This window comes from Phasianus colchicus, chromosome 13 (genome assembly GCF_987193195.1).
Source record: "Phasianus colchicus chromosome 13, bPhaCol1.hap1.1, whole genome shotgun sequence".
NCBI lineage: Eukaryota > Metazoa > Chordata > Aves > Galliformes > Phasianidae > Phasianus > Phasianus colchicus.
Window position 1 is genome coordinate 6,117,602 of NC_143448.1, and position 23,451 is coordinate 6,141,052.

A 23,451-nucleotide genomic window follows, 5' to 3' on the forward strand; every position below is an offset into this window, starting at 1 on the left:
GGGGAGGACCCGCGTTTTTTTTTATTTGTCTGTAAAGTGCCATGTATACCTTTGGCACTGTATAAATAAATAATAATAATAAAAACAATAAAAACCATCTAGGGATTAAGAAGGCCTTTTAAAGAAGCCAAATGTTCTTCACATAAATCTTGGATCTAATTTGAGCTCTAATAAGCTCCATTTCCTGCTTTTCCAATATTTTTAAGCCGCATTGCAATAGCTATCTTTTTTTTTTTTTTAACAGTTGTTTTAAGAGGGCCCTAAGGCAAGCATCTAATCAACCTAATGGAATTTTCCATGCAGTTAAGTGTTTTATTCAGCTCAAAACATTGTCTTTGATTAGACTTAGCACCTTCCCTTTTGCCCTTTTACATTATTTTGGCAGGCTGTGCAGGTGTAAAAGCTCCATCTCCACTGCAGCTCCATCATGTGTGAAGCAGCCTTGTTGTGTGTTCTTCCATGGCTGCCTCAGAGCTGTGAGAGAAAACTTCAGAGTTCCAGTCCCAGCTTTGGATCTGCCCATCCTGCCTTCTAGATGAATGACAGCCCTTTGTACGTGGTACTCAGGTCAGATTTAATTATTTAACTCATATCTTGGTAGTAACCACATAGTACTGAATGCAGCCTCTGCTGACGGTCCTAGGATACTTGTCTGGAGTCTGGGACAGACTGCAGCCTGCACTGAACCTTAGTCGCCATACTGTGCTGAGTCCATGCTAGATTAATTACAGCTGGCTCTGGTACATCTGTGAGAATTATAGTCCTCTTAGATGGGAGTGTGGTTTTTTCTCTTCAGGTAGCAGACAGCTCAGGTGCTTTAAACCAACTTCTTTCGTCATTCAACCTTTTTTTCTTGGTTTTCCAGTACAAAAATTGGCTTGAATCATATGAGGATATAGCTTATTACATTATGCTTAATATTTACCCATCTCAGGAGATGTTGTGAGGATTTTTAAAGTAATATTTATACAGCATTTTGAAGATGAAAAGCATTGCATAAGTGGTAATTATTATCTACATTTATTTTCATGCCTCAGTTGAAACATCTTTTTTCTCTTTGTCTAAGATACTTAATTTTTCTTCTTCTCCTTTTATTTTTTTAATCCCTGTGCTATTTAACTGCATATGAGATTTTGGGATATAATGTTGGAGAAGGGACTGTACAGGTTATTTTATACTGTGTCAGATGGTTCCTTTGCTTTTTTTTTCATCCAATAAACTGATGCTTTCAGCATCCCAGTTTGCAACCAGAGGTTTATTCATGCCAGAAGAAAGGAATAGTTTGATTGTTCAGGAAATCAGCCAAGAACTCAGAAGGCCTAGATTTTCTCCATTCTGAAACAGGCTTCTTGTTTGACATTGGAAAAGTCACCTAATTTCTTCATATCTCACCTGGCCATCTGTAAAGCAGAAATGATGTTTCCCTACTGTGTACTTGGGTAGTAATATTACTTTTCTATATTAGGCAGTGTTCACAAGTGTGATAGGAGAACCAATATACTTCAAAAGGCATTGTTAATCTCCTGTGTGCAGATCACTCAAAGGATCTAGTGACTTACAAAATGGATATGAGGCCTACCCTTCAGAAAAATACAACTAATTTAATACTCACTTAAGTAAAGGAGACGTTTTCTACCTTCTTTAGGGAGAATCAGTGAACAGTCATATCATAATAACTAATGGGCATATCTCCATGGTCTCTGTGAATGTCTATTCACAAGCAAGAAGGTAAATAGAATATTTCTTATTCAGCCCCAGAATATCTATGATGAAGTAATTTCTGTGAATTCTACTTTGGATACACATTGGTGTAATTTCATCTCAAATATAAGTAGTCATTTACCTGCAGTCCACTCATGCCATAATATGGAAAGGCATGTTTTCGGGGGCCTTACATGTCACACTGATTTCTAGTGATGGACCACATGTGAATAATTAAATTTGGGAACTTACATGTCTATCCTCCTCTGTAGATGGAGTCTGGTACATTGAAGTTATTCCCTACTACAAGTTGGGAAGAAACATGAAGGCACTGTACAGCACAAAGATGTTTGAACATAGTCATGCCTTTATTATTGTTACTTGAGCAATATGCAATGCTGAAAATGTGGGTAAGATGGAGATCAAAATGTATCATATTTTAATTGAATTCAGTTATGCTTTTCAAATGGTTCTTCTATCCCAGTGGGAATGATCCATGGCAAGATAATGTTGCTTAATAGTTTTATTTCTAAAATGCACCTTCTTCTCTCTATGCATGCAAGTGCTTTACAGCTCAATAAAAACCATTGTGAAACAGACACTAAAACATTATCCTGAAAATCATTTCACTTTCTTCCTTAAATGTAGTCGTTAAAGTAATAAAAAGAGATCTACACAAGGAGAAAGTGAGAAACGGAAGTTTGCGTGTGGCAGTAACAGATCGTAGTAATCGTGTTGAAGTTTCTACCAGTTGCAGTTTCACTATCTTGAAATTGTACTAGCTATACCCAGATAGTATATACTGCACTTCCCTCTGACATAAGATTTGTTGCTTAGAAAGGTAGGTATTTGCTAAGTGTATTACTTTTGAAGAATGAAGTTATAATCTATGAATGGCTCTAAATTCCTTATACTTTTGCAGCTGTTAATACTCAAAAAATTAAATAGATTTTTCCTGAAGGCTAAACCAGTGATGTCTTTGTATTCCTATTCAGTTCTCCAGAATATCCAACATTGAGGATGAAATGTGGGCTTCAACATAGTCGAGGGAATTGCCTTATTTAAAGAGAGGAATTCATCCTAACTTCTTAAATCAATCTTTATTTAGTATAAGAGATGTAAAGGTATCATAGAATGTTTTTAGTATGCTCAGTCTTCTCTTACAAAAATAAATATTGAGAAACAAAGTTATCGTACTATAAAAGAGACACTCAAAATGAAAGCTTGGACACTGTGTCCTACAAGCACTGTTTTTATGGATCGAAATGATGGATTGTTAAATCAGTATCATTGTGACAGTAGATCTGCACAACAAATAGTAATCTCTTAGCTGATGGCACCACTTACAGAAACCAGTTTTCAGAAATTGTATGCCAGCTTACATAACAGAGAATGCCAAAGTATTTTTTTTTTATTTTTATTTTATTTTTGTTGTGCTATTTACTGGCTTGTGACAGATGTATTTATTTTAAACCTGCATATTGCTATCATTAATCTGCCAGAGGACTTGTTTCTCAACTGAAGTTTCTGCAGACATACGAAAGATTAAAAATTCTTCAAACATGAATTTGTTTGCAATTCATATTGTTTGATGATGCAGAAGTCTTAGGGCAGTACTGTGAAATCACAAGTAAGAAAGAGTAGCTTCCTTTGGAAATTCTTTTGCCTAAAATATGAAGCTGAAAATTCCTTGTGTGAGAGCTCCTAAGAAAGTCAAAATGGAGATGTGAGGCACTGAACAGCCTAGATTAACTTATCTTCACTTGTTGGTTTGGCAGTTCAAAACTTTCTGAAAAGACACCTAGAAATACAAAAGCAGGGTGTTAACATCTCAGTATTACAGAACCAAATGTGCTTACTAAATGTGAAAAGGAAGTTATCATACCAGGTAGATCCTGGGTTTAAAGGGTTGTTTTTAACCCTTGGTGTTTAGCAGGAAACAAGAAGATGACAGGAAATTATTTCCTATGGGTTAATAGCTGTGGTTAAACTGCTCAGTTTCAATACACTGGTCAGTATTTTAATGTGTTTACCATCCACGAGCCCAGAACAGCCATGTGGGACTCCTAATAAGCAAAGCTTTGAACAGAGGTTTTACTAAAACAAAGTATCCAATGAAAGATCTTTTCAGTCTTAAAAACCTCATCAGCTGTCTGTAGTCATCACCTGGAGTGGTCTCTCATTTGTTTCAAAATTAAGAGTTCTTTCCTAGTTTGAAAAATCTTCACACATTACAATATTTTTTTCTCCTTCACTGATGGAAGTCTTGCATTAGTTTCCACTCAGTTTTTCACCTTGACATCATTTGTAATAATGGTCCTTTTTCATACTTCTCCTCATGTCATTTCTCACGAGCAGAGTGCATTTCTGTAAAGGAATTCAAGTTAAGCACTTGCAAATGTTAAAGGTATTTCAAAGCCAAATTCAACTGTGCATCCAAATTTTACTGTCCTTAATAGAATAAGAAACAAGATGTATGAAGCTTTGGCTCAATTAAATGATTAGCAAATTTCTTGTTGATATGAACAGGACAAATACTCTTCCAAATTGTCAGTAGCTCTAGCCCCTAACAGGTTTTGCAATAAGAATCTGGATGTGAATCCTGCTTTATTAGTTTCTGCTGACAAGTAATTTTAACTTTACAAAGAGCCTTCTGCTTACATTTCACCTAGCTACTGTCCCAATTAAATTTGGCTTTCCTAAAACAATCTGAGAATTTAAATGATTCTCCTGTCCATGCACATTTGTAATTTTTGTACTACTCATTTCTTTTTTTGATAGCACATTGTTTTATCCTTTCAGTCTTTAAAAAAAAAAAGAACAGAAAAGAAAAACCTGACACAAAAGTGGATTTTTTTTATTGCATTTCATTTTAAGTCGTCTTTTTAAAGATCTGTCATTTATACAATGACAAGAAAACTTTCTAAATTGGAACTAATTTATGAATTCCTTCTTTTTGGCATAATGTCACTTTGCAAGTTAAAATGATAATGACTGGAAAGATCAAATATGTTTATCTAAAAAAAGAAGAGGGGTTTTAAGAGTTTGCTCTCATTAGAAATTTTTGCAAACTCTGTACACAGCAAGCATTACAGATTTTTTTGAGTGCAAGAATGATTAAGTTACAGTTTAAGTAAAAACGGTAGATGAAAAAGGTAGTTTGAAGACACCTCAAAATCTCTTTGCCTGACACCTATAGCTGGGTGAAATATCCATATTTTAATTGTGTGATTGCTGGAATGAAAACTAATTTTGTTGCCAAACCAACCCATAAGCACACTGTATGTTTGAGTGGATTCTTCCTACTCACCTTCCATTCATATGCAGTCCAGTATTCATAAAGTACAGTGGTACCAGGCAATGGATGTGGTGAGAGGTATGGCACTGAGGTGCATAACTAAGTCCTTGCAATGATAAAATAAAATTGTGTGGTTTTTTTTTTTTAAGTAACTCCCACATTGTAACAGAGTGACTTAGGAATATGCCTCCAAATGGCTTACAGCAGAACTAAAGCGCATTGGAATATTTTCTGACTTCTATCTTTTCATTACAAGAATTGTAATGAAGTAGAATTAATATCATTATGCTCACAATATGCCCGTTGCCTGGGGGGAATGCTGTCGACTGATCTAATAATACCAGAATCGCATCCTCACACCAGTGTAAAATGCATCCATGTGTTTCTTGTCAAGACCACTGATGGCACAAGTCCTTGATCCAGGCAAGTAATAGTCTTTAAAGCTGTACAGAAGCAAAGCTTCATTTGGTTCTGTTACTGCATACTGCACTTTTCCTTCCCCTGCCACTTTTGAATTTCACATTATTACCAGTAATGTTGGCATTTCTCCATATGCACTCTCTATTGTAAGCAAAGATATCAGTTTGGTTTTGGTTTTTTTTTTTTTCAATGTCAAGTGATGCATTCTTCATCACTGAAGTGTTTAAAAGTAGTATGAGGAAGGTGTTAGTATGTCTGTGTTATAAAAAAGAAAGAAATGCTTCCTCAGATCCTTTTTTTTTTCAATGAAGATGTAAGTATTTTTAAACCAAAATTTTAAAATGATTCTGTAAAAATTTGGAAAATACTGCAGAAGTGAATAAAGGAACAATTTCTACCTTATATTACCAAAAAAAAGGTGTTGCATGGGCTAATGTTTTCATGTTAATCTCCTTTTGATTTTAACTTCTGCAACACAAAAATCTTTCCAGTAGCTGATGCAAAAATATACAAAAATTAGAAACAAAATAAAAATATGAATGAGTATATCCAAAAATTCAGACTACATTGCTTCCTATTTAAGTCACTCTGTGGATCGTTTTTCTCCTTTGTGACTATAAAGCTCGTTCCTTTCAAGGGTTTTCCTGTGACAGCATGCACAGCTAAGCACTGTGTCACTGGCAGAGATCCCCCTTGGTGGTCTGTGAATATCATGTTCCCAGAGGTTCCACTGTGATTCCTGATTGTGCTACTTCTATTGAGTAAACACAGCTTTTGAGGACCTGGTGTTTGAGACATGACAAAATGTACTGAATTATTATCTTATTTGCAGTATAAGCAAGAGAAAGTATGTTTGGGGTTGGTTTGTTGTAGAGACATAAAAAGCATTGTGAGTTTTCTCTCATTTTTCATAGGCAAAATGTAGAAGGCTTGTCAGCTGTAATGCCCTTCTCGTTCCTGTGCTCAAGCTACTGAAGTTACAGCTATTCATTCCAAAACTTTGCAAAAGCCTCTCCTGTAGAGCAAACCTTTCTGATACCTCAGCTTGAGATGGCAAAGGCCTGCTTTACAGAGATGTTTCTACCACTCAAACTACAATTTGAGTTCCTCAGTAATGAAGAACAGGCCTTACCTGTTCTAGATCATTGGGACAAAAAAAAAAAAAGGTTAAAAAACAAGAAAAGAGAAAATGTAGAGCAAAAGCTATCCTTTCTGTGAGGTACTCATATTGGTACTATTGAAGCAAACAATTATCCTGTGCTGTTTTTCATTTTATAGTCAGTGAAGGTGAAAGCATCAGCAGGAAGACTATAGTTAGGAAATGTGCCCATAAGCTGTTACACAAAGCTTCAAATCAATAGTGAAATATGAAAAGTAATGTAAGAGCAGATGCTGGAGCTGGCTGAGTCATGTAAGAAAGAAAATTCATTTCTGTCACATATTGAAGTACTGGAGGATGGGAGTGTCTGTGATTAACAATATATTAAAAGCCTTTTCGAAGAAAACAAGTGATCCCAAGCTACCTGGATCCTATCCAGATTTCTTTGGATGTGCTCTAATATAAGGATAATTGAAAGCCCATCTCTGGATAAAGATTTAATGTTAATCTTTATTCTGAGATCAGAAGTCTATCCTTTAATTGTACATTAGCTGTCACATTTATAGGATCATGTCCCTGACCTGTTTACTTTTAGTTCTTTCATTACAAAGATATTTTAAGAAGTTCTGAGATGCTCTGAGGTGCATGCTGCTAAATATCCACGGTGTTTGTGCAGTGAATTCTGGATGTTTTATGAAACAGAGAAACCGTAAAAAATGATTTTTTTCCTTTTGATTGTATGCATCCCTTATCCGTATACGTGGATAAAAGCATCCTTGAAATTATGTATGAAAAACCATGAGAGTGATTTGCAGATGGAGTTGCAGATTTGCTGCCTCCCTCTGTGTAGAGCTGGAGCATTACTTAGGAGACCATACAAGGGCTGTGTGCTATCATCTCAACCATTCAGTCTGTAGAGCCAAAACAGCATGCAAGGGTTTGCTCATGGGTGTTTTGTTGTTCCTTTCTCAGAAGAAGGAAATGTGGGAGAGGAGTTGTGATGATAAAAGGTTATTTTGGTGTATTTTTCTGGTTTTTGAGAAAGAATCAATACAGACCTGAAGTCTTGATTAGTTCATCCTCGCTACAATAATTATCTCAATTTCCTTCTTATAAATTCCAGTATCTGACTACAAGAGAGCACAGGAAAACATTTTCCCTGCAGATACCTTTGGATGTTACATGGTGAAAACACTGAGTTTTTATGATGATGTCAGAGTGAAATGACATCACTGTGTCGGAGGAAAGGTTTTTCTTTAGATATTTGAACACACTTTTTGGTGAAAGCTTTAGAACTCTCTGTTTATGTAGCATTTCCTTTCATTTTGAATGCAGTGTGTCTGCCCGTCAGGCAAGGGTCAGAAAATAGTAAGTTTGGAATTTTTTTTTTTTTTTTTTCTGTTACAGCATGTAGGTGCCTACTATGGCCAAGGACTGTTTTGACTGGATTTCTAACAGGCACTCTGCCAGAGTTGTAGCTTGTTAGACACAGTTGTAGGAATTCCACCAGAACTTCCAATGGAATCCCCCAGCTGGTTAAAGGCTAAAGAACCACAGTCAAGCTGCCAAACCCTGGTACTTAGCAGAAATTTTTAAGATTCTTTTTCTTCTGTTCATTTCTGCTTTTAAATAAATCTAGCTTAGCAAAAGTCCATCACGGCCTGGAAGGTCTGAGCAAACAGAAGGCAGTTAGCAAATGGAATTACGTGCAGAAAGGCTTTAATCCCTGCAGCCCTTATGGAACATCTGCTTGAATTACAGGCCATACATAAATTGTGTGTGTGCTTGTTTTTGTCACAGATCCTTCCCCTCCTCCGCCCTCTTTTCCCCACATCTTATATGATACAATGCAAAGGAAAAAAAAAAAAAGTACTAATTAGTACTTCCAGCCCCCCCATTAGTGAAACTTGATATGTTTGCTAAAAAAATAATTACGACATTCCATTCATAAATCTTTGGCAATGTCAGCATTATACTGATGGAATTATGATGTCCCAGTACAAATTGTCTGACCTGCTTTATGTTCCCCAGCACATAATTAAGGTGGCGGTGTGTTAAAGGAAGTAATTTTGTTCAAAGCTTTGGCACCAGCCGTGCAATGTCTTTTGCTCATATTGCTAACAGTTACCAGTCAATGCAAGGAACTGCCCCACGCTTGGATCTCAGGCTAGGCATGTTCTTGTAGCTCTGAGCAACAAACACAAAACTAAAAATGATCTTCTGGACAGTGACTGTCTTGGGATTTGGGGCAAAAGGTCTTACTTTACTCTCTTGAGGGTCTGAGTGAAGAAATAAATTAATGAATGATGATAAGAAAAGCTTAAAAGCAGCAAAATTTTTCAGAAATGTTGAAACACAGCTTATTTCCTTTCTTTATCATCTTTGAACTTTCCTACTGTGTTCTTTGAAGATAGATGTTTTACAAGAATTTCTAACAGTTATGCTCGTGAATTTCAGTTAGTGAATTTAATTTTATTGCAGAAGCCTCTTCTAATTGTTGATTATAGAGGACTATAGTAGTGTATATTTCTGGAGAAAATATCAGCGGCAACATAGGATGCTGATCCCAAACACAGCTGAGAATGTGCTCAGCACTGAAATTCCTGAGTAATCACATAGTTTTGAGAAACACAAAATATCTTTATGATTCAGTCACACAAAAGTCTTCCTCCCCATTGCAGTCTGTGACGATGTCTCCAAGCTTCAAACCCTGCAAGCTGGGACTGAGCCTTTGTGTTTTATGATCTCAAGTGTTCTGCAGTGACTTCCAGGTACAGCTCGTATTTGCAAAATTTCCTTGTTTGTTAGACTGCAAGATTTCACTGAGGTTAAAAAAAAAGTTGATAAAATGCAACTGTTGATAAAAAGTTGATAAAATAACTGTTAACATGATGAACATGTTAGATGTATTTTATATATTTTTAATATACATATATATACACCTCTGTGAAGCACTGAGGCTTGAGTGGATCGTAGGAAAATTGCTGCTGATAGTTTAATTTAGGAACTGAAATACCTAGGACCTTGAAGACTGTGGAATTGCCCCTTGACTTCATTAGGCTTTAGAGCATGGTTGTAATGAAGACTTCTTTTCTTCTGTTCAGAACAGTCTTCTGCTTTTTTTTTTCTGTCATTTCAATGGCAGTGATACTGATAATGATAATTGCAGAATCAGCAAAGTAACCCCAGTGCAAACGGTTAATAATAGTGACATAATAAAACTGATTATAAATTTGCAGTGGTTTCAATAATTTTTTGTTTTGTTTTTTATTTTCCGTGTTTAACGCTGAGCATGTCTTTAAGCAGCCACAAGTTCCATCTCTGTTTATATTTCCAAATACTACTGCTACTGTAGTCAGCATTCATCTATTGAAAGGAAGAGGTAGCTGTGTGTCGAGAAGCATGTGCCCATGTTTGAGCATGCTGAAAAGGGTCAGGGGAACCTTTAGTCTGGGCTTTAAGTTGTCTTTCCAGCTAGGTACCAGTTATCTAGCCTGACTGCTCTTATGCCATCATTTATACAGTCTCTGCCAGGTTCTTTTGTATGTATGCACTCTCAAAACGTTTCAGAAAAGCTTGTAAAACACATTTTAAAACTTTTCCTGCTATAGAAAGGTATGACACTGGCATTTCTGCTCTGTTTTCTAGACAAACGACGTTGACTATAAGAGCATGGCATTTATTTGCAAATTTTGTGGATCATTTCAGCTAATCTGAATGATACGAGCATTTCATTTCAGCATGTTTTTCTACTGTTGACTCAAAGCTACAGTCTGTGGTTTAACAAGGCTAAGTGAAAAACACATCTACAGGTATAGAGATAATTTTTTCCAAATTGTGGATTATAACCTTATAGCAATGTGTAGCTGTGTTTTGAAGTCTGTTGCTTCTGAGCTCTAGGAATTAAGTTGTTCAGAAGATTGCCTTGTGAGACCAAACCTTGCCGTTATACTTTCCTGTAAAATATTAATTGCTGAATTATTTCCATGTAAATACGCTAGCAATTATTAATTGCAATGCAATAATTTGGCTGTTTATAGCTTGTAAATTGAAGCATTATATATATGGAAATATCTTGACTTTAGTGGGAAATGGAAGGGCACTGCTTAGTAATAAGACCTGTCTTATTCAATTAGCAAAATGTTACACATCTTGTTTTCTTCTAAACACCATAGGATCTCCTAAACATTTATAGGGCTTGTGTTGGCTAAACAGTCTTTAGCACTGCATATTGCAATAAGCCTTTCACTTTAAATTGCCATTTGAAATGAAAGAGAACAAAAAATTTTACCAGGCGTAAGTAGTGTAGTAGCTCAGCTACTTGAAAATTAAAGCTGAACAAAAAAGGAAAAGGTGCAACATTTATTTCTGAACAAAGAAGTTTCAGAGTGGCTGAAACTATTTGACAAATTCTCTGAGTAGAAACAAAACTGACAAAAACGTTTCAACACAATGTTGAAATGCTTCATTTTGAAAATGTCAAAATGAACTGTTTTGACGTTTCTAAATGTTTTGGGTTTGTGCATTGTAATGGAAGCCAAGGAAATAAAAGCCTAAGTTCACAGAGCTACTTGAGAGTTGTGTCCTCCTTTACCAAATAAATGCTGTGAGATGCTGTGGCTCAGGCATATCCAGTCTGCCTACTCTCAAGGAAGCACTGTCACCCTTTACAGGATTATCTGTGCACCAGTTCTTCTCCAGTTGGTGATAACCCACCATGCATGATCACCTTGTGTGTCATCGTACAGAAAAGGGATCATTCTCATCTCACAGTACTTTGAGTTAGGAAGACTGCATTTCTGCCCTTGCACTGAATCAGGCAAACTGAACTTTAACCAAAGACTGTCATATCTGAAGGAATTGTGTTAGCAGCTGGGCATGAGTTACTTTGGGGTGAAACATCTTTAGTCTTCTCTTCTGTAAGGAATATTTAAATGTTTTTTGCTGAAGGGAATTGAATTCATCATAAGGTGTATCTTTGGGTAATAATCCTTGGATATCTAATTTATTTTCTCACCCTTTTATATGTTTTTCTCAAGTTGAGTGACATTTTTGAGGGTTTTTTTTTTTTTTTTTTAATAATGCATTTGTTGTATTGTTTTTTTCTTTTTGTAGGTTTTTTAACTAGTTTTCTGACAAACAAAAAATAATCAGTATTTTCCCTCTCCATAGGCCATTCATGTCACTTAGCTGTGCCATTTATAGCAGTGGATTGACTCCCTAGATTTTTGCTTTTATTAAGTAAATTACAAATACGTATGCTAATGGCTTCACTTTTTCATCACTGATTTTACATCCTTACATGCTGTTATGCATCTGTTTATCCAAAGATTCATTACTAATTTCACTGACTTAAATGACAGAGCCATAAAGTAATTCCTGCCATAAGGAGCTGAAAGTCTGAGATATAGGATTGCAAATCTGATACACTGAGAAACAGTAATACCCATGCTGTATTTATTTGCATGTGTTGTATGCATTTGTGTGCATGCACATGTATATTTTTTAAATCTATCATTTCTGTTCTTTCCGCGTCACCACTGAAAAAGACACAGAAAAAGCAAATTTGGTTTAAAGAAATTATATTAGTGTCTATTCAAAGAAATGTATACAGCTTTCATGTCATCAGACTCTATGGACATAAGGGAACAGTTATAAGATTCTTATTTATCTTTTGTCAGAATTTTGTTGTTTTCATTTACAACTGCATAACTGAAGAAATAGAGCCCAAACTGCACAGGGCAAAATTAGGAGTACTTTATTAAAAAAGGGGATATACACATGTAACTGATGATTTCATAATGTCGATCCTCCCATTCTGTCTTAAACTCCCCCAATGCAAAGCTCGTTATCATGACACTTTTATGAAAACAAAAGGAGCATATTTATTTTTCCCAAAATGTTCTTCAAGAGCTTCAAAAGGTTATTTCACAACATATTGGACTGTGCCCTTTCCCTTTATTTCTCATCATTTCTATTTGTTGAAAAAAAGTATAGAATACAACTATATTTCAATTATCATGGTACCTAAGGCCATGAGGAAAAATACTATCCAATTCATTAGTGTTATGAGTCCTAAACCTCCTGTTTTCAGCCCTATTGGTGATAGCACTGTACACGTGTCTAACTGAAGTTTAAATACATGGTTCAGGTGAAGCTAAAAGCAGGCTTTTATGAAGCTTCCAAAGTCCGGTAAATTCGGAATAGTTTGGGTTGCTTTCCTTATGCTTTGGGTAAGGCCTTTAGATACACTTTCAGGGAAAACTGTTCTTTTATTCAAGCTGAAATGTGTAATATGAGATCTTTATGTACTGAGGTAGTCCTTTTAAATTATGTCCCATTAAAAGGATAAACAAAGCAAGGCACTGAGCTCTTTCTGCAGTACAAACAGGAAATCAGATTTAAGGGCACAAGGGTGTAGAATGGTCACAGGAATTAAGACATTTGCAAAATGGCTACAGTGTTCATACATGTAAAATTTTAGACTCTATTTTAGTAAGATGTATGGGATTGATGCAACATATTCCTTTCTTGGTAAGTGGTGGTTCATGAATGGATATTACTTGAAAAGGCAGAAAAAGCTCTCAATTTCAGTTCTGATATACCTGTATCCTTGAGAAATACAAATGTATTGATGCTCAGGGCTTGTTAAGTGTGTTTTTCATAGATCTTTATGAACTATCTGCTACTGACCATTTCCAGCTGCTTCATAAAAAATGAATTAGGGAGACTAGTGCAAGTAGCATATTGTGAAGCACCTGCCCCTGGCTGTTCTCACCAGCCTTTGAGCCATCTTTGAGACAGTATTTCTATTGATTTTTCTGCATATGGGAAGAAATATTTTTCTGTGACATAAAGTATAAGACATCTAGGAACTTCTGGCATCTAGTGGATCAATTTGAAAACACGATGAACAATCAGCAAGCTGATTCAGTGCTTCTGCTCACTTTCTTTTTCCATACTCCAGAAAAAATAAACTGGTACATGCCACACATGCAGAAAAATATTAGATGAGGTTCTTTAGCCTGTGATTTTAGAGAAATACAGACGAGCTGATGCATGGGCCTCTGGCAGAAAAACCTCTAGAACTTGTTGTAGTTTAGTGTACACCTTTGAAAAGGCATGCATCTGAGATGCATAAGCATCTCACAGATTTACTTTCTGCACAGGAGAGTTCTGAGATGTGTACGCAACAGGAGAATTGCGTGGTCCTGTCTACCTTCTCTCTCAGGATTTATCAGTATATCATTGTTCACAGCCATTCATTCTGTACAGTTTTTGAATAAACTTCATCCCTGCTTCCCCTCACCCTCCTATCCAGGTGCAGAATTTGTCTACAGCCTCCTGGCCCTGAGGCAGGAATGCTCCCTGGTGAGCACTCCTGACACTGTAGTACATCCTGCCCTGAGTTTTAACATCACTAGAGACATTTTTCTCCCAAAGGAAATAATGACTTTCAGTAACACAGCTCGTTGTGAGATCTTGTTGGAAATCCAAACATGTGGCACTTTACGAGTGTCAGCAGATTTTTTTAGTCTTGTGTGGCAATACGTGCTGTGTATTAGATGTTGGAATCTGACCCTTCGGCTCTGCCGCAGTGGTGTCCCAGGAAAACCATGTAGAGTTGCCTCTCTCTCTTTTCTGTTTACTTTCTTTCCTTGAATATACTACAAAATTGTTTACCTATAAAGCAATCTACATGTGTTCTATCTGTTTGTCAGGATCTGAAATCCTGCCTTTTGTCTGATCAATCACTTTTATTCTCTATTTTTCTTGGAAACCATTCATGCTTTTCTTTTATGGAATTCTAGACTAACTCTGGACAAGAGGTACAAAGAATTAAGTAAGAGTCTGAGGAAGGTCGTAAATTTATTTTCTCTCTCCCCTGCAGTCCTGTAATAATCAGTATTTTTCAAGTAAGATTTTTTTTTTTCCTACAAAAACCCAAATTGTAAAATCCAATTTCAGTACCTGCATTCTATCTAACTGGAACTGAGAGAAATAGCGATCATGGAAAAACAGACTTTACATTCATCCTTGAAAAAATGAAATAGAGTTTCTGGTTATTAGCATTAAGAACAGCATAAATAACTCTGAGCACACTGCTGTGTAATGTTCAAGTACAAAATAATCTTGTAACAGACTGCCTTGTCTGAAACTTGGGCTTGGCATGTTTAGCATGTTTTACAACATCAGTTTCTGTTACAGCTGTTGGCACCAGCCTGCAACATGATTGAGAGGTTTTGATGACCTCAGCTTCTGCAGTTTATTAAGTCTTCCAAACAGATAAAGAGGCTCTGTCAAGTAGCTCGCTCCTAGCATATGCCTTACCTGTATATTGTTATGGTCTAGTATAATTGTAGTGTGAATTTTAAGTGTCTATCTGTGAGGGAAGAGAGAAAGCTGCTATTCCATGGCTGAAAAGAAAGGGAAAAAGACAAGAAGAGGCAGCCACTGAATACAGAGTGAGTGACCAGAAAAGCAGTCTTTCAGTGGTCGCTGTTGGTAGAGGACTTATAGGGTTCAGACATATGTGATGAAGGACAAAGCTTGAAAACTCAAAAGCTTTATTTTTTCCAAGTTAGATGAAATTCTTTGACTTGATATAGGAATCCGTGTTGTATGGTAGTTAAACTGATGGTTTAAGATAGATTGAAATTCGAGTGAAATCAGCTTTTCCACTGGTGTTTCAAAACATCTGCTCAGGCAAGGATGCTTTGGCACAATGGGAAAAGAATACCAAAACATTACTAAGGATATCTAGAGATCCCCAACATCCTATTGAAACGGATGTGTATGGTAACTGTTGAATCACAGCCTGAACACCTGATTGAGCACCTGGGGAAAGGACCCAGTCAGGCCTGGGGGCACAGGTGAAGGCAATTCAGCTGTGTGACAGGAAGGGGTGAAGCCTGGCTGCACTTCTCTTAGACCTCATTTAAGGGCTGACTGCCACTGGGAAAGGATTTTTGGTAGGAGATTCCTCCCTTGTGGAATTTTCTTTGTGAGACTAACTCTTCGGGGATGGGTGAGCACTTTCCTTTTTTCTCTGTAGCACCTTTATTATCGATCGTAACAGTTTCCTTGTCATTGTATCTCCTGTAACACCATTCCATTGCACTGATCTTTCTGACTGTTACACAGATATAAGTAAAATTTATCACACTGGGAAGTTCCTTTTCCCTACGCATTTGTTGCTTGGAAGTGGCAACTTCTAACTCTGCACTTAAAATCAGACGTTATCTCCAGAGGACAGGAAGCAGTTTGGAGACTGAACGTTCCCCCTTTCTTTTGGAGGTTCTAATATATCACATAATGCCTTTTATACTACAGTACAAGCCAACAGGAGAAAACCACCTGCAGTCAACAGGAAGAACTTCATAAAGCCTGTACGCTTGGATGGAGGCAAAAGCCAGTTAAAATTTACTATGGCCTCCAACTTTGTGTGGCAATCTGTGGCAACCACACATTGCGTACATAGAAGTTATGTATGCAATGTCATATCTGCCTTGGGAAAGTCGAGCTGCCTTAAATGTTGGCTCTGGGAGGCTGTGGTAAATGTGTCATCCTGTTAAGTGTAGGAAAGACTATAAACCACAGGTAAAAGCTGTGACTAGAGTTGAGTCTTTAATAAGACTTTGCCTTTCCTCTTCATCTGAAGACTTAACGTTTTTGTGTGCTTATATCTGAATGGATGGTCTTGAATGGGCGATCTATGACTTTGGTCATACCAGTACCAGCATTCAAAACACACTGTAGTCTTCTGAGACTGGAATAGGTCACATTTTAGAGATCATATGTGAAAATGCAGCAGCCTATTTTCTTACAGAGCAGAAAGGAGGGTCAGATTATTCTGAGTCATGACATGAAAAGCTCTGTTTACTCTCAACTTAGGAATTTGTTATGTAGTATTTAGGATTATTCTGTCACCATCAAGAAAATGCTGGCACAGGCCACAGAAATGACAGCCTGCTTGGCTTGATCTCAGTCTGGAGGAGTTTGCAGGGATGCCAGGAACTCAATCAGAAATTGTAGCAGATAAAGTACTGAAAAGTAACATGTAAACAGTAAGTAAATACATGAGTAAATGGAGAATGAAGTTGTTGTTGGCTGTCTTTCTGTGGAAGTGGGAAAACTTGTGATAAAATGCAGCTATAAGTAGAATTCTCATTTATTTACCGTATTAGAAAAGCTAATGATTTTCAAATCCACCTGCACAATATGTCTGCTTTAAGATGCCTCAAGGATTCCCATTATGGAAGATGATGAAAAAAGCAGTTCTTTCAGCCAATGTTTTTTTGTGATTTTAAGTTAGATCCAGGTCAGAAGCTAATGGGATTTATTTTCCTTGTGTCTTTGAATCTAATCTTTAACTTGGACAAATTCATGGAAAGTTGAGAAGTATATTTATTCCAGTCTTGAAAATATTTCACTTCTAAGGCTGCCCTTTTCTGTTTGGAGGAAAGGTGCAGGCAACAGTCCATGCTTCAATGCCTGGGACCGTCTGCCAACACTAATACTTAAAAAATAAATAAAAATTAATTATGAATGGTGTCTTCCCATGCTAATTATTTATTGTAAAGGTGTTTTTTAGCTTGGCTGTAGCCTAAGGGTGCACACTGTATAAATTGTCTGCTTACAGGATATAGAACACTTCTTAATAGGCCTCAGATAATTAGGAAAAGGGAAAGAAATTAAAAGGCCATTTCTCTTTAAGTATGCAAATAGATTGCAGAGCAATAGATGAAGATATGATAGATGATGATAAAACATAACCTCTTTTCTTTTACCTTAAATTATGTACTAGACAAGTAGCAAGCTTCATCATGTGTCAGATGAAATGTGAATTGTTTCATAACTGAAACAATGTCATTGCCAGATAGTTCATGTAAAATCTCAAGATAAGCTACCACTTTTTGTGTCCTAAAGCACTTTGGGGTTTTGCTGCCTAAATCTGTCTTCGCAGTGGTTACATTATGACCTTAGTTTAATTTAACTCTGCCTACTTTAGCCTCTTCGAGAATCCTACTCAAACAGTAGATTTATACTAGATTTTCCTCTGGAGTTATAGTTGACATGTGTGCATCTCCTAAACAGCTAATACTTTATTGCCTGTTTGAAAGTAGCTCGGTGTCTTTTAAACAATTAAGTGAGCAGCAGGGGCCCCATCCTAGTAGACTGTCACCCTCTTACACATAAGCGTATTTCCCATACATTCACACATGTACACATCTGTGCAGATCAAGCATCTGCTATTTCCTTGCAGATCTGAATATTCTTTAGAGTCATATTCATGTTTCCTGGTACCGAAGTAACCTGACTATAGTCAAAAGCTGTTCATAGGGAATTGAAAGGTGAGAGGTGATAGATAATATTGCCTTTAACAATTGCTCTTCAGTGGCAAATACAGCTTCTTGGGATCTAAATCTTCACAGAAGTGAGAAGTGGGTGCTTAACAACAACTTTGAAAATTATCCACCTGCCACCCTGATGAAGCAAGGCCCTTGAAATGTTCTGAAGTATGGTGGAATAGCTTGCAAAAGCTCTCCAGTGCTAACAGTAGGGCAGCCCAAAGTGAAGTTTCCCCTGCAGCATCTAATTGAAGGGCTGGTTCTGACAGCCACTCTGCTGTGCTGCCAGTGTTCAGGAAAAAGGATGCTGAAAATCAGCAGGGGGGAGCTTAAAATCATGGGATTTTTTTTATTATTATTTATTTTTAACTACAAGCTGTTTGAAATCCATTTCTTCTAATATAAAAGTATTTGGGCTTCAGATTGTCCTTACAAGTATGATGTATCAAGAGTGGCAGGGATTAGGGCCTCAAATCCAGTTTGAGTCAAATTTTTTTTATAATAAAACCTGTAATTCTCCCATGATAAGAACAGCACCTGAGTTTGTTCTAATGCTATCAGATTTGAAAGCTACCTACTATTTTAATTGCCTGCATTTTATTGTGTTTCAGTACAACAGCTCAGAAACAGAGAGAAAGTCTACAATTGAGCCAGAAGAGGTTAATGAGTGCTGAAAACACTGAACTATTTGTTACAGTCATGAGAAACTTAGCTGCATGTGAGAAGCAGTGACATTTTAGAGCATTACCCAAAATAAATCAAGATTTAGGAAGCTATCGGGTCTGCATTTTATAGAAAAATATTTTGTTTTCTATATTATAAGAGACCAAACAAGGAAGTGAAAAATTCCCCAAGTCTGTGAGCTGTGTTTGTCTCAGAGGCATTCTTTCTGACAATTCAATCTCCCTTACTTTCCAAATTCAGTCTTTCGGTAGAGGAGAAATTTACTTGTAGGTGCACATATCCTCTGAGGATATTAAGTGGAGGAGCGATCTTCCTCCTGCTTGGTGACTGCTGATGGTTGTAATAGATCGCCGTGGTCAAGTTAAGGCTGCTGGATCTGACTTTAGCTCCTTGCAATAGGAAGTTATTTTCTCAATCAGATGCAAGGCAGAAATGCATGGGGGGAGAGGGTAAGAAGAATTTTATGTTTCAGTCATCTGGGGTTTCTAAGAGCTGTAAATTGGGATTTAGAATGATATTGCTGTTCTTTCATTTATTTCACAAAGTAACAAGGGGAACAGCACTTTGAATGTAGTACTAATGAATAAATAATGCATTCATTGAAAGCTGATGTCGGAGAGGGAAAAATATATCCAGTACATTCTAGAGGCCCCACAGCTCCAGAGGAGCCACGTGGAGCTGGTGTGGCCCTGCTACCTGCCCAAGCCAACAGGGATGCAAGGGCATTTTTTCCATGTCTGTGCTATGATCTTAGGCTCCTCATGTAATGTTAAACATCCTGCAAATAAGAGAGATGACAAAAAGAGAGTGTTAGCTTAATTATTGTTTGAATCTGTAATTCCTTTTATTAAGCGTCTGTTTAATGTGTGCCTACGGACTTGGACATGGCTACACTCTGTGAGGTCCTTGGCCTGCTGAGTACAGTGAGGGATTCTCAGACTCTCTGTGGAAGCCCTAACCACTTCTTCTAGAGCTCTGTCATCATATCCTTGGCCTGTCTGTTGAACTTTGCACAGATGTTTATCACCCATCTGGTTGTCAACCAACAGTGCAGAACTATAAACATTCTGAATTAGACAAAATACTGCCTGGTCATGACAAAGGCTACTGCTTCAGCCAGGTATAGGTGAGGTTAAGCAAGAAGGTAAAGCAGTGGGAGGAGGCAGACAAAAGCCTGAATAGTTATTTTGTCAAGGAAGGCAAGGAAGAACTTTTCTGTGCATCTCCAAATATACTGTTGCTGATTGCTTTTCATAATGATTTACTAACTAATGGTTAGAATCTATGTGATGTGCGTCATTGCTCTGTTTCTGATGTACTGTGCTTAGTAGCATTTCTAAAGGAGTAGAAGCTGTGATGTGACCCCTACGAACATTTGTGTTGTTTTGGAAAAGGTATACCTTCCACAAATATGAGTTTGTCAAATATGTGGATTATAAAGTCCGAGATCAGAGCAGCATGGAATGATAACTGTGAAAGATTATTTGTTTCTTTTAGAAATGAAGAAATCAGTAAGCCATGCATAACATGAATTTTAAGATTAGTCCTGATTAGGAGGTCACCTGCTGGAATCAGTGGATCTGTATGGATGAAGGCATTTCTGGGATCTCTACCATCATTCAGACATAAAAATATATTTTAGAATGGATGTGTAATAGACTATTAAATTTATAAAATGAATATTTGCAGTTAGCATCAACAAATACATTTCATTTCATTTGATGTTTGTGTTTTTCCTGATTCTTAACTATTAGATAGATGAAAAGCTTTGAATCCAGTTTGAAATATGGTATTATATATCCTACATTAGGTATCTTTGAAATAGCATGTGTGGGTGTTTATGACATTTTTGAAGATTGATGATTGACAGTTACTCCCATAAAAAGTAGTAATATGAAGAATTGCTTGTTCCAAGAATATTGAGAACATTTCTTACTTTGATTTCTATTCCTTCACTTCTGAAACCTGAAAAACAATTTTATTTTTTAAGAATAGGAAAATATGAACAAAAAGACACTCTATTAGGCTAAACCACTGTTTTTTATTTCACTGCAATCTAAAAAATCAGCTCATATTCTGCCTTCTAACATCACAGTGTTTTTTCAGGTCTTGATTGTGAAGTCAGTACCTTACGAATCTTGCTATTACACAAAACCTAAGAAAGACAAAGCAACTAGACAAGCAATGTGAGGAAAAAGGCAATTTTGTGAGGCAAATTCTTTCCACAATGAGTGTGGGGGGGAAAAAAATAGTGTTATTAGAAGTAAAATTAAAGAAAGCTTCAATTTCCAACTGTACTTCAGCATGCCTGGAATAAATGTTAGTAGCATTCTGGACTCCAAGGAAGTCATGCTTATTCCTCTCTCTGCTTTTAATGCAGACAGAAATTCGAGCAAAATTAAATCCTGTATTATTCTCCTCTCTGCTTCTGGTTGTGGCACAATCAACCAATCAACTCTTTTTTTTTTTTTTTTTTTTTAACTCTGATAGTTATATCAGAAAGAAGAGGGATTATCAAAACCGCCATTTTGGACTTCTTAAGGCAGAGTTTGGCCTGTTCAGGAGACTGGATGATGGAGTCCCTTGGGCAGTCCTGCAAGGCGGAGGAGTGCCAGAAGGCAGGACAGTCCTCAGGAGTGACATCTTGAAGTACAAGAGCAGGCTTAAAGATGGACTGGTGGGGATGAAGGCAGGCCTGGCTGAACAGAAGGCTTGGCTGGAATTCAGGAAGAAAAAGAGACTTTCTGACCCTTGTGAGAAGGGACAGGCCACTGCAGAGGTGTTGTGAGAAAATGAGAAGGACTAAAGTCCAGCTGGAGCTTAATCTGACTATTGTGTTAAAGACAGTAAGAAATGTTTCTGGGAGTACATTAATGACAAAAGGGAGAGTGCCAGGGAGATCCGCAGCAGCAGCCATCTTGAGTGCCGTCCTGTGGCATGTGCAGGACAGCCAGGTCTCCACATCCCGTCAGCGTGGGCTTATTAGAAGCGGGTCCTGCCTGAATAACCTGATCTATGATGAGGTGACCTGCTTAGTAGATGAGAAAAAGGCTGTGGATGCTCCCTAGCTAGACTTTAGTAACACTTTTTCTACTCTTTCCCACATCATTCTTCTGAAGAAACTGGCTGCTTGTGGCTTGGGTGGGCGTATGCTCCACTGGGTAAAAAACTGAGTGGTCAAACCAAAGGAGCTGTGGTAAATGGAGTTAAATCCAGCTGGCCAGCTGTGTCCCGCAATGCTCAGTACTGCAGCCAGTTCTCTTGAATATCTTTATAAGCAATCTGGAAGAGGTGCTGGAGTGCCGTGCAGTAAGTTTGCACATGGCACCCAGTCAGGCAGGACTGTTGGTCTGCAGAGGGACCTGTGTGGGCACAGCTGCGGGGCTGAGGCCTGCAGTGTGGGGCTGGGCAGGATGAGTGCTAGCTCCTGAGCAGCATCACAAGTGTTCTGTGAAGCACCACAGGCTGAGAGAAGAGGAGCTGGAAAACTCTGATAGAATAGTACCAGGAGGTATTGATTTATAGCTGACTGAAAAGAAGGCTGCGGGGTGACCTCATTGCAGCCTTTCAGTACCCGAAGGGAGCCTACAAACAGGAGGGGAATCAACTCTTTGAAAGGGTGAGTGACAGCAGGACAAGGGGAAATGGTTTTAAGTTGAGGGAAGGGATATTTAGGTTGGACGTCAGGGGGAAATTCTTTACAGAGAGAGTGGTGAGGTGCTGGAACAGGCTGCCCAGAGAGGTTGTGGATGCCCCATCCCTGGAGGTGTTCAAGGCCAGATTGGATGGGGCCCTGGGCAGCCTGGTCTAGCATTAGGTGGGAAGGTTGGTGACCCTGCATGTGGCAGGGGGGTTGGAGATTCATGACCCTTGAGGTCCCTTCCAACCCTGGTGATTCTGTGTGAATATCAGCCAGAAATGTGCTAAAGTGGCCAAGAAGGCCAAACAGCATCGTGGCCTGTATCAGAAATAGTGTGTCCAGCAGGAATAGGAACAAATTGTTCTCCTGTGAGGCTGCACCTTGAGTGCTGTGTTCAGTTTTAGGCTTTTCACTACAAGAAAGGCATTAAGGCATTGGAGCTTGGCCAAAGAAGGGTAACAATGCTGGTAAAGGGTATGGAGAATAAATCTTATGAGGGGCAGCTGAGGGAAGTGGGGATATTTAGCCCAGAGAAAAGGAAGCTGAGGACAGACACTATCCTTCCTCAGAGGAAGCTGAGGTGCAGTGGAGGTCATTCTCTTACCCAAAAAACCTGTGATAGAACAAGAGGAAATCTCCTCAACCTGTGCCAGAGGAAATTTAGATTGGACATTAGGAAAAGAATATTCACTGAAAGGATTGTGAAGTGTTGGAATGTGCTCCCCAAGGAAGCAGTTAAGTCCCATCCCTGGAGGTATTATAAAGATGTGTAGGTGTGGTGCTTAGGGACATGGGTTAGTGGTAGACTTGGCACTGCTAGGTTGATGGTTGGGCTTAATGATCTTAAAGGTCTTTTCCAACCTAAGTGATTCCGTGATTCTATATAATAAAAAGTATCTTATTCTCAATGATATCACATAAGATTGAAGTCTTAAAATGATTTTTTTTGTTTAATTTTCTTTTTTGTGGCCAAAGTTTTATACTTATTTATTGTTTTGGAAGGCTTCAGCTATGTTAACTGGGAGAATATTGGAGGACTTTATAGAGGATCAAAGCAAAAACTAATAATGACAAGTGCATAAGATTATTTTTGTTATCCGTTCCAGAATTTTTACAGGTGGAATGAGTTTTTATCACAAAATTAAAATTTCAGTCTCCCTAATGTTTAGACTGAGACTCCTTGTTTATTCCTCAAGTTTCCAGTGGATTAGGCTGGCTTTGATATAAGTCAGTTGTAAATTTTATCTTGCCTATTCCA

The 23,451-nt window shown here is 37.7% G+C and overlaps 1 long non-coding RNA gene across 1 annotated transcript in view; it reads left to right on the forward strand.

Annotated features, from left to right (window-relative positions):
* LOC116243891 (uncharacterized) overlaps positions 1-23,451 on the forward strand; it is a 284,812-nt gene that overhangs the window by 193,012 nt on the left and 68,349 nt on the right. The gene's annotated exons all lie outside the window — the stretch shown is intronic.